Below are 19,012 nucleotides of genomic sequence, written 5' to 3' on the forward strand. Positions count from 1 at the left end.
TGGGAGCAGGGAACTATGAGGAACTGGTGATCAAACCAGGATGGGTCACATGCCAGGAAAGCACCTGAAACCTATACTGTCTCTTTGCCCCTTTTAGATTGATATAACCTTATGGCAGTGGACTTAGACATGCCCCTTGGATACCCCCACTGGAATGATTGTTGAACCTGAACACACCTCTGGACACAACCCCTGGACATGCTCCCTTGTCATGTGGTATAAAAAGAAAAACTTGGACTGTTGAAAAGGGGCCCCAAATAGTAACCAGAACAGTGCTTGCCTACTGGGGAGCCAGAGATAAAGCATCAGAGAAATGCTGCCTGCTTTGCATCTATTCGCTTTTCTATCTCCTTTAAACCTGGGCCTCCCGCGGCTACCTCTGGCCATTGAATTGGTGATCATGGCCCCTGTGAGCTTTGCAGTACTGGACCCTAGAAGCTTTGGGGATCTGCAGCCTGCAGTCCTGGCAGCCTAGAGCAACTTGGGCCTTTGTATAACCCTGTATGTTGACTTTTACCTTTGTAACTTTTTTGTTTTAGGGCTACAACTGGCTGTGCTCTCCCAATTGTGCTCAGGGCTCATTCTTGGAGGTGTTTGAGGAACCCAGTTTGGTTACGTACAAGGCAAAGCACCTTACCTGCTCTACTGTCTCTCTGGTCTCCTGCCTTTGTTACTTCTGTTTATACTTTTATCTCTAAAAAATTCATTCTGGATATGGTTAGGAAACTTCCTCTCTCTCTCTTTTTTTTTTTTTTTTTTTTTTTTTTTGGTTTTTGGGTCACACCCGGCAGTGCTCAGGGGTTACTCTTGGCTCTTTACTCAGAAATCGCTCCTGGCAGGCTCAGGGGACCATACGGGATATGAACCACCGTCCTTCTGTATGCAAGGCATAAGGACCTCCATGCTATCTCTCCAGCCCGGAATATACTCTCTTAGTATATTTATTTAGTTATAATTTTGGGGCCACATCCAGTGGAACTTGGGGCTTATTCCTGGTTTTGTGCTCAGGAATCACTCCTGGTGGACTTGGGGAATCATTTGGGGTGCAGAGATTGAATCTGGTTCAGTTGTGTGCAAGGCAGCACCCTACCTGCTGTATTATCCTTCCAGCCCAGTTAAAAACATTTTGATTTATATAGACATTTTGGTGGTTCTCAGGGTCTTTTCTCTGGTGCTCAGGGACTACTTGAAGGAACCATGAGGTTTCAGGACTGGAACCCCAGTCTCCTGCATGCAAAGCCTGTGCTCAGTTCAGTAATTTCCCTCTAGGCCTTGATTTTGGATTTGGAAGATCAAAAAATGAGGTGGAGAATGAATGTGGGGAGAAGGGAGGGCTTCCTGAAGGCCTGATACAGTATCCCAGCAACCCATTCCTTGCCACAACTTTAGTGCTCACCTGAAGACCAGCTGGAGGGTAGGCAACAGACTTCTGGTGTCAGGGTCTTTGGGAGAGGCCCAGAAGAAAGGAACAGTCTGGTTTACCTATGATTTACATATGGACAGAGCAGTGAAGTTGAAATCTGGAAAGGCTTGAGGCAGACACTATTATCTTTTCACAAAGTTTCTTTGTTTTATTTATTTATTTATTTTCGTTTTTTGGGCCACATCCATTTGATGCTCAGGGGTTACTCCTGGCTAAGCGCTCAGAAATCGCCCCTGGCTTGGGGGATCGAACCACAGTCCTTCCTTGGCTAGCGCTTGCAAGGCAGACACCTTACCTCTAGCGCCACCCTCCGGCCCCTGTTTTATTTATTTTTTGTTTTGTTTTTGTTTTGTTTTGTTTTGTTTTTCGGGACACACCGTTTGATGCTCAGGGCTCACTCCTGGCTAAGCGCTCAGAAATTGCCCCTGGCTTGGGGGAACCATATGGGATGCCGGGGGATCGAACCGCGGTCCTTCCTTGGTTAGGGCTTGCAAGGCAGACACCTTACCTCTAGTGACACCTCGGTGGCCCTGTTTTATTATTTTTTTAACATTATTTGTTTTGGGGCTACACCTGCTTTACTCTTGGCTCTTAACTCAATGCCACACACCTGGCATAGCTGGGGGTTTTATATTAGGTTTTGGGGATCAAACCCAGATTGGCTACATGCAAGACAAGTAATGACAAGTAAGTGCATTACTTGTCATTCCATTTCCCAAGCCTCAAAGGCTGCCTGTGTTTCTATATCTAATTAATTTTGGTTTGGGGTCACACCAGTGGTACTCCTAGCTCTGTGCTTAGGAATCGCTCCTGGTGTTGCTCAGGGGACCATATGGGATTTGGGGGCTTGAACACCCCCTAACCTCTTTCCAGGCCCATATGGGATTTGCAGGGATTTGAACTGGGCCCATCTTGTGTTGGCGCGTGCAAGGCTTTTTTTTTTTTTTTTCTGAACTGGAGACTAATAAAGAAAACTTACAGGCAAGACTGAGGAGGGAGAAAGCAGATTGGAAGGGGAGGGACATGAAAGAACATGGGAACTTTCCCAGGGACAGATGAAACTGCTTCTTGATGGCAAGAGCAAAGTCAGACTGTATCTGTTTGTCAGAAAATCACCAGAGTATCTACTTGAAGTTCTTGACTTTGGGTTTAAATTTACTTTCACCAGACACTTTTTAAAAAGGAAACAAATAAAAATTCCAGTGGAGTTCTGAGTCCACGCTGTTCTCTCTGTGCACATTAGGAAGGGTAAGAACAGCCTAGCACCAAAGCCAGCCCTTCTCTTTGAGGGAGCCAGAAAAAAAAAAAATGAAAGCAAAGGGAAGGAAAGAACTTGGACCTTGGAGCTTTTGTTTTTTTATTTTTATTTTTAAGAATGTGATAGTTACTAGCCATGGCAGCTCTATTCATTTAAATGAGTTTAAGCTCAACAATACTTACAAAACTCGGTTCTTCAGTGGAACTGCTCATATTTCAAGGTTGTCCACAGCTACACTGGGCAAGTAGCAAGTGGGCTTGGCAAAAGGAAAACACTTTCCCCTTTTAGAAACTTCTCTGCCAACTTAGAGGATTTTCTTGATCCTTACAATGCAAAATAGGAACCCCTCTTTTCTCCTCTCCTGGGAAACACCATGTGTCTGTGAAAAACATGCCCTCTCTCTACTCTGACTCGTCCTGACTTAGGTCAGCCCCTTTATGTTCACACTCAGAGCCAAAGATGGCAGAAGGCTTGGCATTTTTTTGTTTTTTTGTTTGTTTGTTTTTGGGCCACAACTGTTGACGCTCAGGGGTCACTCCTGGCTATGCACTCAGAAATCGCTCCTTACTTGGAAGACTATATGGGATGCCAGGGGATCGAACTGTGGTCCGTCCTAGGCTAGCGCTGGCAAGGCAGACATCTTACCTCTAGCACCACCGCCCCGGCCCCAAGGCTTGGTATTTTAAGCTGGATTTGGAGAGTCTAGAGCAGGGGTGCTCAAACTGTGTGTGTGTGTGTGTGTGTGTGTGTGTGTGTGTGTGTGTGTGTGTGTGTTTGGGTCACACCCAGTAGCGCTCAGGGGTTACTCCTGGTTCTAAACTCAGAAATAGCTCCTGGTATTTTAAGCTGGATTTGGAGAGTCTAGAGCAGGGGTGCTCAAACTGTGTGTGTGTGTGTGTGTGTGTGTGTGTGTGTGTGTTTGGGTCACACCCAGTAGCGCTCTGGGGTTACTCCTGGTTCTAAGCTCAGAAATCGCTCCTGGCAGGCTCGGAGTGCCGGAATTTCAACCACTGTCCTTCTTTCTGCATGCAAGGCAAAAGCCCTACATCCATGCTATCTCTCTGGCCCTGGGGGTGCTCAAACTTTCTAAACAGTTCTAAACAGTTCACTGTCCCTCAGACCGTTGAAGGGCCAGATATATAGTAAAGACAAAAATTATGAACAAATTTCTATGCACACTGCATATATATTATTTTGAAGTGAAGAAACAAAACAGGAACAGATACAATATTTAAAATGAAGTAAAATTAAATCAACAAACTTATAAGTATTGTCAATGGGAACTATGAGCCTGCTTTTGGCTAGTGAGATGGTCAATGTTCTATATTTGTCACTGCTAGTCATAACAAATGATGCAAGTATGCATCCGCTAGTCTTGATCTGGTGGGAGATTTCAAATGTTTCATTCTAGAAAAAGTCTGTTCACAGACATAAATGATGCCAAAGATGATTGCCATTTTGAATGCATTGTTCCTGAGATTAGGATATGTCTCAGAGGGGAGAGTTGCCTAAAAATTAAGAAGGCTGCTTGACTTGAATGTGTCTTTCAGAGAGTCACAATTCTGCAGTTCAGCCAGTTCCATTTGGTAAATTGTATCCACATTTTTTTTTTGTTTTTGTTTTTGGCCTTTGGGTCACACCCAGGGACACACTGGGGTCACTTCTGGCTCTGTACTCAGAAATTGCCCCTGGCAGGCCTGGGGGACCATATGGATATGAATCACCATCCTTCCTGGATCAGATGCATGCAAGGCAAACACCTCACCACTGTGTTATCTTTCCCCGCTCTGTATCCACGTTTTCAATGTCAATAAAAAATGGGTTATGGAAAAGCTGTATGTCCTGTTTGTGGAGATGAAGCTCTTTAAATCTAATTTGGAACTCCTTTTGCAATATTTCCGGTGAATCCACACGTTTTGTTTGGGAATGCAATCAATGGTTTTTCCACTAACAGACTTTGAATTGTGGGGAGATGGCAGAAGCTTTCCTCCTTCATTGTTTAATGAGAAGACCTAATTTTATTTCAAATGCTTTGACATGTGATTGCATTTTACAGATGAGCTTCCCCTTTCCTTGAGTTACACATTGAAATTGCTGAGTAGTTCTGTTACATCTGTCAGAAAGGCAAGGCACCATTTCCATTCTGCATCATTGAGCTCTGGTACTTCTTTGTTTTTTGAAAGCAGAAAAGTTGTAATCTGTGAAAGTAACTCATAGAAACGTTTCAAAACTGGGGCCGGAGAGATAGCATGGAGGTAAGGCGTTTGCCTTTCATGCAGAAGGTCATCGGTTCGAATCCCGGCGTCCCATATGGTCCCCCATGCTTGCCAGGAGCAATTTCTGAGCATGGAGCCAGGAGTAACCCCTGAGCAAGGCCGGGTGAGACCCAAAAACCAAAAAAAAAAAAAAAAGAAACGTTTCAAAACCCTCCCTCAATTTAGCCAATGAACTTCTCTGTGTTATAGAACATCTTCATAGTCAACATTTAGCTCAGACAAAAATTCCTGAAATTGTCTGTGGTTTAGTGCATGAGCTCTAATGAAGTTAACACAAGATACCACAATTTTTTTTTTTTTTTTTTTGGTTTTTGGGCCACACCTGGTAACGCTCAGGGGTTACTCCTGGCTATGTGCTCAGAAGTTGCTCCTGGCTTGGGGATCGAATCGCGGTCCGTCCAAGGTTAGCACAGGCAAGGCAGGCACCTACCTCTAGCGCCACCGCCCGGCCCCAAGATACCACAATTTTTATAACAGAGTCCCACTTCAGTGATTTACAACACAGAGCTTGTTGGAGGATAAGGCAGTGTATGGCTATTGAATGAGAATGGTTATTTTTTGTCCATTTCTTGGTTAATGTGAACAGTTATTCCTTTCTTAGACCCCATGCTAGGAGCACCATCAGTTGTCATGCTGGCTAATTTAGCCCAGTTCAGTTCCAAACCATTCAGTTTGCCAAACATTTTCATAGATATCCTTACCTGTAGTTGTTCCTCTGATGCTTTGCTTTGCAGCAAGCTCTTTTGTGACTTCAAAATAATCATTATCCCCATGAATAAAAAATATAAATATGTTTTTCTTCTTTTAAATTGATATTTATAACCACTAGACACTCTTCCCTGTTATTATTCTTTTTTCTTTTTTTTCTTTTCTCTTTTCTTCAAACAGAACCACATACCTTGAATCATCTTGTTCTGCCTCATAAATTGAGGGAGGAAAAAAAAATGGATGATATCAGGACCAAACAGTCACATGAACATTGAGTAGAAATAAAAAATGACCAGACTTAAACACCAAACCCAAAGTCAATGATAACAATCGATACTCAATCTACAACAAGCTATACACAGAGGGGACCAGTGATTCTAGCAGTTCGGGGACAAAGGAGAGAGATACAGGATGCATGCTGGGTACATGGGTGGAGGAAGGACAACAGTGGTGGTGGGAATGCCTCTGACTCATTGTTACTATGTACCCTAAATATTACTGTAAAAGATTCATAATTCACTTGGGTCACAATAAAATTTTATTAAAAAAAGAATGGGTGTCTGACCTTATCGAATGCTTTCTTTGCATCTATTAATATGATCATATGTTTTTTTTTCTTTTTTTGTTGATATGGTGTATTATGTTGATTGATGGTCTCTGGGGCCAGGGATGGAGCTCAGAATTAGGGCCCTTGTCTTGTATGTATGAAGCCCCAAGTTTGGTCCCTTGTACCACCACATACACAATAAAAACAACCAATTGGTTTTGCTCCCAGAGACCAAAGGTTTTGTGGGTAGAGAGGTGAGGGGAACTCAGCTGAGGCCAAAGTAATCCTGATCCCCAGCTGTCTGCCCCCTTTTTGTCTGCCTGGATAAGTGACATTTCTCAGCTTCCTGGAAGTGCTGTTTGCTTGGTTTTGGTCCACCCCCTTGGTTTTGGTTAGGTTACCCCTGACTCTGTGCTTGGGAATCACTTGAGCTTGAATATGGGATGCTAAGGATCCAGCCCAGGTTGGCCATATGTAAGATAATTGCCCTACCCACAGTGCTCCCTTTCTGGTCCTTTTTTTGGGAAGCTATTGACAACATTTGTCTGAGATGAACCCTGACCTATAAGGTCAAGTACCTGGCCAGGATGAGAAACACACTACAGAGAAAGGGTGACTCAAAGTGACCTGGGTTGGGGTTCAGTGGGGGGAGGGATAGTTCTCTCTCCTATGAACATGCATACTGACCTCTAAGACTGCTAAGACTTTTTGTTTTGTTTTGTTTTGTTTTTGGCAATCAAAAACATCATCACCTGGTCACGCTCAGGGCTCTGTGTTCACTCTTGGCTGGCTTGGGTACTATATGAAATATTGGGGATCAAACTCAGGTTTGGCCACATGTAGGAAAAAATGCTCTACCAGCTATAATATCTCTCCTGTCTCTGAGATGGCTAATTCTGGAGTAAGTAACCCCCTTGCCATGAGCAAGCTCCAGTACCCTAGTAGGGGCTGAGGCCATTGTCTCTATCTTCACCCACTTATAGGTCAGTGAGGGACATTTCTTTGTCAAACCTGTAGAGGTGACTCCAGGAGACCCCAGGAGAGAAGTACCAAGCCTTTTCTGAGTTCTGGACCAATAGAATGCATGAGAGAAACGTTATCATTGTGGTTAAGGGCCACGTAATTTGTGACCATTTATTATTCATCACTTTCCAGCAAGGCATCCAAGTGTATTGAGAGGGCAACTGCTGGCAAACTCTGACTGGGCTCCAGCTTTAGCTGCTTTGGAGTCTCTCCTTCAGCCATTCTGGACAGGGCTAGCCTCACACTTTTGTTTGTTTTTGGGTCACACCCAGCAGTGCTCAGGGCTTATTCCTGGCTCTATGCTCAAGAGATATTCCTGAAAGTGCTAGGGAGATAATATAGGGGCTGGGGATTGAAAGTGGGTGAACCACATGCAAGGCAAATGTCCTATCAGCTGTATTTTCTCTCTGGCCCAGCTTCACACTGCTAATGGATGTTTAATAGCTCCATCCTGCTCCAGAGCGTCAGTTCCCTGGGAGCAAGGGCTGTCATTCACTGCTAAAGTTCCAGTATCAGCTCAGATCATGCTTGTCCCACAGTAGGTCTGTAGAAAATATCTCTGGACCCAAGTGTGTGGACCTGAGTGGAGAACTACTATATAAAAATTCTTCCTGTAGCATTTGCTAACTAGATGCACTCTGAAAGGAAGTATGGTGTTTTGGTCCAGCCCCAGTCACCATCCCCATTGCTTGTAATCTATATATCTAGTTGCTTCTATTCCTCTTCTGTCCACCTCCCTTTAGCATCAATGATATAATAGATATCCTTGTTAATTTCTGACTAACCATTATTTGCTGTTTGTAGAATGTATAGTTGCTGGATCAAAGAACAAGCCCAGGGATTTGATGGTTTGATCAGAGCACATAACTTTGATGTTTTTTTTTCCTGTGCACAAGACAAGTGCCTTATCCCCTCTATTATGTTTTCAACTCCTCCCATCCATCTCCCCACAAAACACATCTCAGTTTTTGGAGGGACACCATTGTGAGCTGTAGTGTTTGGAGAGATGGTTTGGAGCTAAATTTTCATTCAACTGTTTTATTTTGCTTTTCCAAAGACTATCTCTAGAAGTGTTAGTTATTTAAGAAAACAAAAATATTAATGGGTTGGAGTGATAGCACAGAGGATAGGGCATTTGCCTTGAATGCAGCTGACCCAGGTTTAATCCTCCACATTCCAAATGATTATTCAAGCCTGTCAGGAGTGATTTCTTTTTTTTTTTTTTTTTGGTTTTTGGGCCACACCCAGTAACGCTCAGGGGTTACTCCTGGCTATGCGCTCAGAAGTCGCTCCTGGCTTGGGGGACCATATGGGACACCGGGGGATCAAACCGCGGTCCGTCCAAGGCTAGCGCAGGCAAGGCAGGCACCTTACCTTTAGCGCCACCGCCCGGCCCCAGGAGTGATTTCTGAGCACAGAGCCAGGAGTAACCCCTAAGCGCCACCAGGTGTGGCCCCCTCCAAAAGAAATCCCAAAAGGTATAAAAATATTTTCTAGAAACTTCTCCTCCCTTCTCTATTCTTCAAGTGGTCCAGGGGTCAGCACACATGATCGTTCCAAAGAAATTCAGACCAAGTGCAACCATCTATAAAAAACACTCTAAAGAGGGGCCGGAGAGATAGCACAGTAGCGTTTGCCTTGCAAGCAGCCAATTCAGGACCAAAGGTGTTTGGTTCGAATTCCGGCATCCCATATGACCCCCGGTGTCTGCCAGGAGCTATTTCTGAGCAGATAGCCAGGAGTAACCCCTGAGCACCACCGGGTGTGGCCCCCGCCCCCCCCAAAAAAAAACACTCTAAAGAAAATGCGGCAAAACAAGCCAGAGAAGGGCAGATGCAAGCAAAACGTAGAGAGATCATCCTCTAAATGACATGAAACAAAGCAAAATTAAACCATCAGGTGCGTAGAAGATAACACCCAGAGTTTGGGTGATGATTCCATCTCATTTGTGCTGAGTGAAGAGAAGGTGTTGAGGTCACAGGACTGGAGGAGACCAGCACCACACCCCAAAGCAGCCACAGGCCAGTGCCCAGGTGAATGTGATTCTTGCTCAGTGCTGGGTCCAGATAAGGTCAAAAGGATGGGCTGGCTCCCTCTCATCTGGGCACACTAATGACAGTTTTTCCACCTTATTTCTAGGGGTGCTCCCTCTTCATTGTAGGGGCAGAGAAAGACATGGCTGATTTCAATCACACTGAACTGGCACTGGGTACTCATCCATATCCTTGAGAACAAAGTACACTACTAACCTGCTGTTGGTGCTGGAAATAAATCTCTAGTATCTGTGTGTGCCCACATGAGCTCTTGTTGATCTTGATTTTGGATACGGGGGCAGTTTCTTCTGTCCTGTTTGCCTCTCTTATCTAGGATTGAAGTGCTCTCTCTCTCTCTCTCTCTCTCTCTCTCTCTCTCTCTCTCTCTCCTTCCCTCTCTCTCTCTCCCTCCCTCCCTCCCCCCCCCCCTCTCGTCGGTAGTGGTGGATGTGTAGTGTTTGTTTTGTGTTCCAGGGCACTAGGGCAGAGGCAAGCTTTGAAGATGCATGGTCAGTAGAGTTTTTATCTAGACTTCTCAAATATCTCTCAGCTCCTGATTGGAGGCACAGAGAAGCATTTGACAATGACCCCTACTTCCCATCCTAAAGCTGGGAAGCCAAGATCTCAGAGGTACACTCACTACACATTCTTGTGCTTATCGTGTGCTTTTGTCCAACTTGCCAGAATGAGGTATTTTCACTATATTCAAACCTCCTCCTTCCACTCCAAATTCCCCTTATCACAGATGATGTTGGTATAAAGTGAAAGAATTTGAGGGACCTAAGTGGACCTTAATATTCAGAAAGGCTTTATGGGGGTCCGTAGGGGACCCTCAGCAGTGTTCTGGAGGCCCCAAGGGTTCCACTGGCAATTCTTGGTCTACTAAGGTGCAAGTTCTGGGGATGATCTGGGATACCCTTATGGTGCTGGAAACTCCAGGAACACACCTGCAGTGCTCATGGACCACAAGGTTTGCACCAGTAAAGTGAATGTGGTGCTGGGAATCAAACCTGCTTTACTATCTCCTAGCCTCTGGTTTAATGGTTTTATGCTGTTTCCAGTCAGTTTTATGAGCAAATTATTATCCACCGACCTGGTCTATGAAGAGTATCCAGAAATCCTCTCACCTTGAAGTCCACCGAGCTGACTTAACTAGTAGTGCAACAGGAAGTGTAGGGTCAGAAGTCAACTCTAGGTCTTGGAATGGTCAAATGTTGCAATGCCAGGTCAGAGAGGAGCGATTTGAAGCATACACAACTGCCAGAAGTTCCATTTTGGAAAGTATTTTGGAGGTATGTTAAGTGATATTTTTCTGGATTTTTAACTGTTTTGGGATTTGTCAATTTTGTCTGTGTGTGGTTTCATATATCTTACTAACCAATAACTTTGTTATTTAATTTTACATTGTTATTTTGTAGTACTTGTTTAGGTAGTAATAGTCTTACTACTAGACTATTCCATGTCTATTTCTCTCCTCTTTCCTCTGGCTTATTTCACTCAGCATAACAGTTTTCATGTCCATCCATGTATAGGAAAATTTCATGACTTCATCTCTCCTGATGACTGCATAATATTCCATTGTGTATATGTACCACAGTTTCTTTAGCCATTCATCTGTTGAAGGGCATCTTGGTTGTTTCCAGATTCTGGTTATGTAATGAATATAGGTGTGAGAAAGGTATTTTTGTATTGTGTTTTTGTGTTCCTAGGGTATACTGCTAGGAGTGGTATAGCTGGATCATATGGGAGCTCAATTTCCAGTTTTTTGAGGAATCTCCATATTGTTTTCTTTAAAGGCAGGACTAGACGGCATTGCCACCAGCAGTAAATGAGAGTTCCTTTCTCCCCACATCCCCACCAGCACTGATTGTTCTTGTTTTTTTGTGATGTGTGCCAGCCTCTGTGGCGTGAGATGGTACCTCATTGTTGTTTTGATTTGCATCTCTCTGATGATTAGTGATATGGAGCATTTTTTCATGTGCCTTTTGGCCATTTGTATTTCTTCTTTGAGAAATTGTTCATTTCTTCTCCCCATTTTTTGATGTAGTTAGATGTTTTTTCCCTGTTAAGTTCTGTCAGTACCTTGTATATCTTAGATATTAGCCCCATTGTCTGACAGGTATTCGGTGAATAGTTGCTCCCATTCTGTGGATGGCTTTTGTATCCTAGGCACTATTTCCTTTGAGGTGCAGAAGCTTCCCAGATTAATATAGTCCTATCTGTTTATCTCTGCTTCCACTTGTTTGGAGAGTGCTGTTTCCTTCTTAAAGAAGCCTTTAGTCTCAATGTGTGGAGTGTTTTACCTACATGTTGTTCTTATACCTTATGGTTTCAGGTCTGATATCAAGGTCTTTAATCCATTTGGATTTGACCTTTATGCATAGTGTTGGAGGTCTGAGTTCACTTTTTTGCATGTGGCTGACCAGTTGTGCCAACACCACTTGTTGAAGAGGCTTTCTTTGCTCTTTTGCATTTGCCCCTTTATCAAAGATTAATTGATTGGATGTCTGGGGAACATTCTCTGAATACTTAAGTCTATTCCACTGATCTGTGGGTCTGTATTCCAATACCATCCTCTTTTTTTAATGACTATAGCTTTGTAATACAATTTAAAATTGAGGAAAGTGATGCCTCCCATATTCCTTTTCCTAAGGCTTCCTCTAGCTATTTCTAGCTATTCGTGGATGTTTATTGTTCCAAATGAATTTCAGGAACAAGTTTGATAAAGTGGGCATAGTTAAAGCTGTTCTCTTAAGGTTTATGCCATGAGCAGTGGCAAAAACGCTGCCATGTAATACTGCCAATTTGGTAAACTCAGAATTGCCTCAGGACTCTGATCTCCTTCCGTGGACAGGGATATTATTTTTATTATTTTACCATGATAAATAGCACTGAACCCTGTTCATAGTTGTTTCTCATTCTCACCATTTCCTTAGTAAATTTTGGCGCAGCTGGGTTTGCACTTTGTTTTGCTTTGGGGCCACAGCGGGCATGCTCAGGGATTACTCCTGGCTCTGAGATCAGAAATCACTCCTGGCAGGCTCAGGGGATATGGGGGAACATATGGGATGACGGGGATCGAACCCGGGTTGCCTGCTGTGCTACCTCTCCAGCCCTGGGTTTGCACATTTTGAACCTAAAGAGCTCATCATGGTGCAGTTAGGGGACAGGAGATTGTCGGGGTTCACAGGGCAAATTGAGGCCCAGTCGGGTTAGCCCCAGCCTAGGCATTCAAAGTGGATCCTCTGGCCAGATGGCACCGGGAGAAAGTCGCTGCAGGGAGAAAGAGATTGGAAGCTCCAGCGAGTGCCCTGAGAACTGGAGACCGAAAGCGGTGGGCGGGGCGGGCCGAGCTGCCGGCATCTCATTGGCCCGCGCGTTGCCTGGTAACGGGGGCGGCGCGACGTTCGAACGGAAACGAGGAGCCAATCAGGATGTCCGGGACAAACCATTACCGCCACGGAGATGGGGGGGAAGCGTGTCAATTTCATGTCACTTTCCTGGGCGTTTTGAGGGAAAACGCACGATCCCGCGCGGGGGAAACCTGGCCGGTCGATCCTCTCGTCGCTTCAGACGATCTCGGGTGCGGCGGCAGCTCTGACGAATCTCGGGGTCCCTCCCGGCGCAGGGCTGGCTCCCCTCAAGCCGCGTTGGGAGCGGCCATTCCGGCCGGGGTGTGAGCTGTCAGCCTCACAGTGACCTGTGCTGGGGGCGTCGGACTCTCGATGGTGCGCTCCCCGAGAGGGCGCAAGTGATCGGGGGTTACCAGCAGGTGTGTATGTTGGGGGGTAGGAGGGTGGGGTAGGGATGGAGTGGGGGGTGGGTCGGTTCCCCTGCGGGGAGGCGGTGGTACCCCATTTCACAGGTGGCCTTGGCACGTGTCCTCGCCGGCCCAGATGAGACCCCAAATCCAGCCCTTTTGCACCCCACGGTCTCCAACTCCAAGGTGCTCAGTGCAAGGAGGGAGCCCAGGCGGACGACCTGGTGGTGGTCGCTTTCCGCCTCTTACTTCCCTCGAGAAGCTCAGCTCTGCTCCCCTAACCCTTTTTCAACCCTCCTGCCTCTCCTCCTCCTAGGCACCGTCCTCCTTGGGCGTCTCGGCGCAGCGCTCCTTCCTTTTGCAGAACTCCAGGCAATGGATCCAGAGCTCACTAGGGGTTTCATCTGTCCCCACGGGGTTCTGGGTGGCAGGGCTGCCCTTCTCTGGAGCATGGGGAGGCGGGTGTGGGCCAGTGAAGGCCGCGAGGGTCTTGAGGCACTGACATTCTGGGCTTAAATGTTCTGCCCGTCGCAGGTTCTGTCTTTGTAGTTGAAGTCTTGGCACTTCTGGTTCTAGGAACCCGTTTCAGGTTGGGAGAAAAGGAATAGAGCGCGGAATCGGTCAATCGAAAGTATTGGGACTTTGTAGCTGGGAGCCTAGCCAGGACTCCTCCTGGGGGAGCATCCAACCGTCCTGTCTCTTGGACTCGCACCGTTCCTCACCCATCTCTCCCTGTAGTTGCATTTTTGTAAATAGGGAAACTGAGGTCCAAGGTTACACAAAGGCAGACCTGGCAGTGTTGGGGGGGGGGGGGTAGCTGGCGGCCCACCTGTTTTTTTTAATCTTTGGATCCTTAACACTGAGTAGTAGCCGAAGAAGATAACTTATCTCTTGGATAAGTCCTCCAAGCTCTGGGGACTTGAGCTCTGAGGCCAGGGAAGAAAACAGATCTTTCATTCATTCTTTGAACAAACATTTATTGACTTCAGATGCCCGCGCCCCACCCCCTTCCTGTTTTGTTTTTCTCTAGCAGTTTTGGCTTCTTCATTCGCTGTCCCATAATTTCACTTATTAGCAGAGGAGTTTATTATCTTCCCCCACTGGAATGCGAGGCAAGAGGAGGGGTAGGTGAGGCAAGTGGAGAGCTGGCTGTCAGCTCAGAATTGAAAGGTGCTCCAAACCACAGCCATCAAAATAACCAAAGCTAATATTTATCAGCCATCTGCTGTGTGTTTTGCTGGTGGGGGATCCACTCGCATGCCTTGGAGGAGTGTAGACAGCCCCGTTTCTGTCACAATTGCTGGTGCATCCCTCTCACTCCCCCACTGCCCAGCTGTCCCACTTTTCAGCAAAAAATATAATAATGTAGATGCAATGAGGTGGATTGTAATTGCGAGTATAATCAGGTTTGCACCCAGGGGAGCGTGTGGGTGTGCTATTGGCCATCAGTATGGGCTGGTGGGCCCTTTCACTATTGTGTGGTACTGCAGATATAAAGTATATTAATATTCTATGATAATAATACGCAAACATTGAGAACAGCATATATTATTGAGTAATGGAGCTGTGCACACAGCTTGTTGTCATGTGTGTGAAAAATAGAAAGAGCGAAAGTCTGTTATTGTGCACCTGAGGCTCAAATCTCCCTGGAAGGACATCCAGCTGGCCCTGGTGTTACTACATAAGGGAGGGAACCTGCTGGAGGCAGAAAATAGGAGGGAGGGAGACGTTTTTGTTTTTAATTCCCTTTATAGTTTTTAAATTTTGATCCCCTCATATCTGTGATAGGGTTGAAAAGCTATATATAAATACTATGTTTTGTCATAAGCCCACTGTTTTCTGGTCTTTTCCTGACTTTTTTTTCTTTTGGTTTATGGGTCACACCCAGCAGCGCTCAGGTGGTAACCTCTGGTTCTACTCTCAGAAATCGCTCCTGGCAGGCTCGGGGAACTATATGGGATGCCGAGATTCGAACCACCGTCTTTCTGCATGCAAGGCAGACGCCTTACCTCCATGCTATCTTTCTGGCCCCTCCCTAACTTTCTGTGCCATTTTGGTCAAGTTTCTTTACTTCTTTGTGCTGACATAAGAAGCCCTGAGGAGTGGCCAGAGTGATAGCACAGTGATTAGGGCTTTTGCTTTGCAAGTGGCCGACTCAGATTCCATCCCCAGCATCCCATATGGTCCCCCGAGCCTGCCAGGAGCGATTTCTTAGTGTAGAGCCAAGAGTAATTCTTGAGCACTACCGGTGTGGTTTCCCAAAATGAGCTCAGACTTGGATAGAGGGTACTCCAGGACAGGAAGTTGCCTTATCAGTGGTCTACCTACCCCAACCCCTTTGGCCCATGGGTATGCGCATGATGATTTTTACCCAGTCTGCACTACAAGCCTCTTCACCCCCATTTGGCAACCTGAGGTGTCAGAGGAGTTAGTGGAGGTGGAGCCGTGGGTGGGCCAAATGGGAGCTCAGTCTTAGGTGTCTGCGTGGGGTGTTTACACCCTGCCTATAGCCTCCTCACCTCTCCCTTCCTGAGGTTTGTGCAAGCTGGCCCTGGACAGGCCAAGGCATGAGTGACTGGGATGACTCCAGAAATAGTGCCAGACCTGGTTCGGCTCTGAAGGTTCCCCAGTCGGATATTCCAGACAGCTGAGTTGAAATGGAGCTGGCGTGCCCCCGCTAACTGGAGCCTTCCCAATCCTCTGTGTTGGGAGGCCAGACCCTCTGTTTCCACCCCAGTCTGTGCTGGACTTCTGCTATATAGAGAGAAGCAGGTGGAAGGAAGGGGTGGGGTGAGGGTGCAGAATGCCAATGAAAAAGATAAACAATCTGAAATGCATGCACCTCCTGAGCTCTTAGCAGAGAATAAAAAATCATGGCCACCTATCCATTCCACTATGCTCAACTGCTCTGCAGATCTGAACTCATTTCATTCCCACCGTGATGATGTCAGGAAGCTACTTACTGCTTCTAGTACTTCCCCCTTGCAGAGGGAAACTGCGAGAAAGGACATAGCTTGCATAAGGACATCCAGTGTGCCAGATACTACAATTTAAATCCAGGCTCTGCTTTTTGTCTCTTCCCCCACTCAACAAAGTTTAGAGGAAATGAAAGTTGCCATTTTAACCATTGTTCAGCTGATAGCTCAGCAGCTTTAAAATACCTTTGTGCTGTTGTATAGCCACACTACTCTTCTGGGCCAGAACTTCTTTCCCCTCCCCCAAGGGTTTAATTCAACACTTAACTTCCTCTCTCCCCTTTTTCCAGTCTGGAGTGACCTCCAGTCCCTTCTCTGTCTCTATGAATGTGGCTGCTTTAGGTCCTTCAAATAAGAGGAATCACCCGCTATTTGTCCTGTGTTTACTGTATTTCATTTAGTCTATTGTCAGGATTCATCCCAGTTGTAGCATGTGTCGGAATTTTCTTCTTTCCTGTATGTATATGGCGTATACACACAATGGAATAATACTATTTCACATATGGATGCATATGCCACGGTTTATCTACTTATCTGACAATGGACTGCTGAGTGGTTTTTACCTTTTAACTGCTGCAAATATTGCGTGGCAGGCTAGTGTATGCATAACTGTTAAAGTCCATGCCTTATTTTTTGGTAGATAACGGAAAGTAGAATTGCTAGGTCTGATAATTCTTTTAAAATTTTTTTTTCTTTGGGGGCTGGAGCAATAGCACAGTAGAAGGGCATTTGCCTTGCACATGGCCAACCCAGGATTGACCCTAATTAGATTCCTGGCATCCCATATGGTCCCCCGAACCTGCCAGGAGTGATTCTGAGTACAGAGCCAGGAGTAACACCTCAGTGTCACCAAATGTGACCCAACTCTCCCCAGCCCCAATCTTTTTCCTCACCACCATATTGTTTCTGTAGTGGCTGTACTGTTTTACATTTCCACTAATAGTGCACCTGGGTTCTCATTTCTCTACACCCTCTCAATACTTTTTTTCTTTTTCATTTGTTTGTTTGATAATAATAACATCTTGATGGTTGTGACATGGTATATCATTATAATTTTGACTTACATTTCCCTAATGATTAGTGTTGCTTAGCATCTTTGTTTAATTTTTAATTTAATCTAATTAATTAATTAATGTTGATGGTTAGCATCTTTTCCAGGCTTATCGGCACTTTGGAAAAATGTCTGCTCAAATGATTGTTCTTTCTCTATTTGTTTGGGGGACCACACCTTGTTGGGTTCAGGGATTACTCCTGGTTCTGTGCTGAGGGCTCATATATGGTGGTCAGCTTTGTGCAAGACATGTGCCCCCACCGACTATATTATCTCTCTGGCCCTTCAATTGATTATAGTCTGAACTATCCCTAGACAGATTGGTCTACCTCTGGACTGATGAGGCCTCACACAGGAATTGAGCACCGGAGGATCTGTTTGAATAGTTCAGCACAGTTCACAATTCACAGTTCACAATTTGATGGCATTTGTTATGTACTGGCTACTTGTCCTAACAGACAAAGGTTTAAAGCGTTCTGCTTTTACAGTTAGGGAAACCAGTCTCCAACTGAAGACCCCATACCTGATCCTGGTGAAGCTGTGGTTTTAAGTCAGGCAGGCTGATCCTAGAGCCTTGGAGTGGAGTGGAAAATGTCACCGTAGGAACCACTGTGAGCAAGAATTTGAAGATGAAGGTCTTTAGAAGATCTGGGTTTTTGGTTTGTTTTGCTTTGTTTCTAGACTATACTGACAGTGCTCAGGGTTTTCTCCTGGCTCTGCACTCAAGGATCACTCCTGATGGATGAGGTGCTGGGGATTGAACCTAGGTTTCCCGGGTCAACAGTATGTAAGGCAAGCACCCTCTATCACTCTAGTCTCAGGTGAGGGTCTTTAGTAGTATTTGTAGCCCTGCTTGAATGGGGGCAGCTTGAGACTGGGGGAAGGAGGAGCAGAGCTAGGGAGGGGATTGGGCTTTTAACTTAACCTGGTTAATTCTGCCAGCTGGCCAATCATATCCCTCTTGTCCTCAGTCCTTGAGAGTAGAAAATAGGCAAGAGGGTGCTGGAATTCCAGGAGGAGCAGGAGAGCTGGAAGCGAGGAGGTAGATGAAGCTCATCAATTTCCGACAGGGTGTGAGAATGTTTAGGAGTTAATCTCCTGAGAGCTGGCAGGAACTTCAGTTGTTAGGAAGGCATCTGCAGATGTGGCATTTTATTATTTTTATTTTGAGGGCCACACCCAGCAATGCTCAGGGATTACTCTTGGCTCTGCACTTAGGAATCACTCCTGGCTAACACAGGGGACTGTAGGATGTGGGGATTGAGCCTGTGTTGGCTGCATGGAAGGCCAGCGCCCTACCTAATGTACTATTGCTTGAGCCCCTAGAGGTGGCATGAAGTGTGAGACCTTAGGGAGATTGAGGGAGCAGGTTCCAGGCAGAGAAAAGAAGAGCAAAGATTATGGGGGCAGGAAAGGTCTTGGTATGTTTAGGACCACACCTGCGCCTAGGCAGGCAGCTGCAGTAGGAATCGATGAGGTAGGAGAGAGCAGGCATGGATCCTGGTGGGACTGAAGGCCAAGCAGAGTTTAGATTTTATTCAGAGGTGATAGGAAGTCACAGGGGCCTTTCAAGCAGAGCTGTGATGAGATCTGCTCTCTGCTGGGAAGATCTCACCATTTTTGTTCATCCTGTAGTTGAGTAAACTGAGACTCAGAAGCATGACTTCTGTGGCCTTGCTTCTCCCTCTGGGATCCAGAGAGGAGGGTTCCTTAGAAGTTTCCAGGTGGGTGAGTGAAGACTGAGGACCCTGTCTCCTTCAAGGCCCCAGCCCCATACCCACCACAGATCACCTGGGTTCAAGTCCTGACTCCGCTACTTTACTAGCTCTAGCTCCCCATGCCTCAGTTTCTCCACTCAGAGGGGTATCGTTATTGTGCTTACCTCACAGGGTGGGTATGAGGTTAAAATGAGTCAACATCTATAGACATAAAAATAAAAATATAAATGTATGTACACA

This window comes from Suncus etruscus, chromosome 9 (assembly GCF_024139225.1).
Source record: "Suncus etruscus isolate mSunEtr1 chromosome 9, mSunEtr1.pri.cur, whole genome shotgun sequence".
Classification (NCBI taxonomy): domain Eukaryota; kingdom Metazoa; phylum Chordata; class Mammalia; order Eulipotyphla; family Soricidae; genus Suncus; species Suncus etruscus.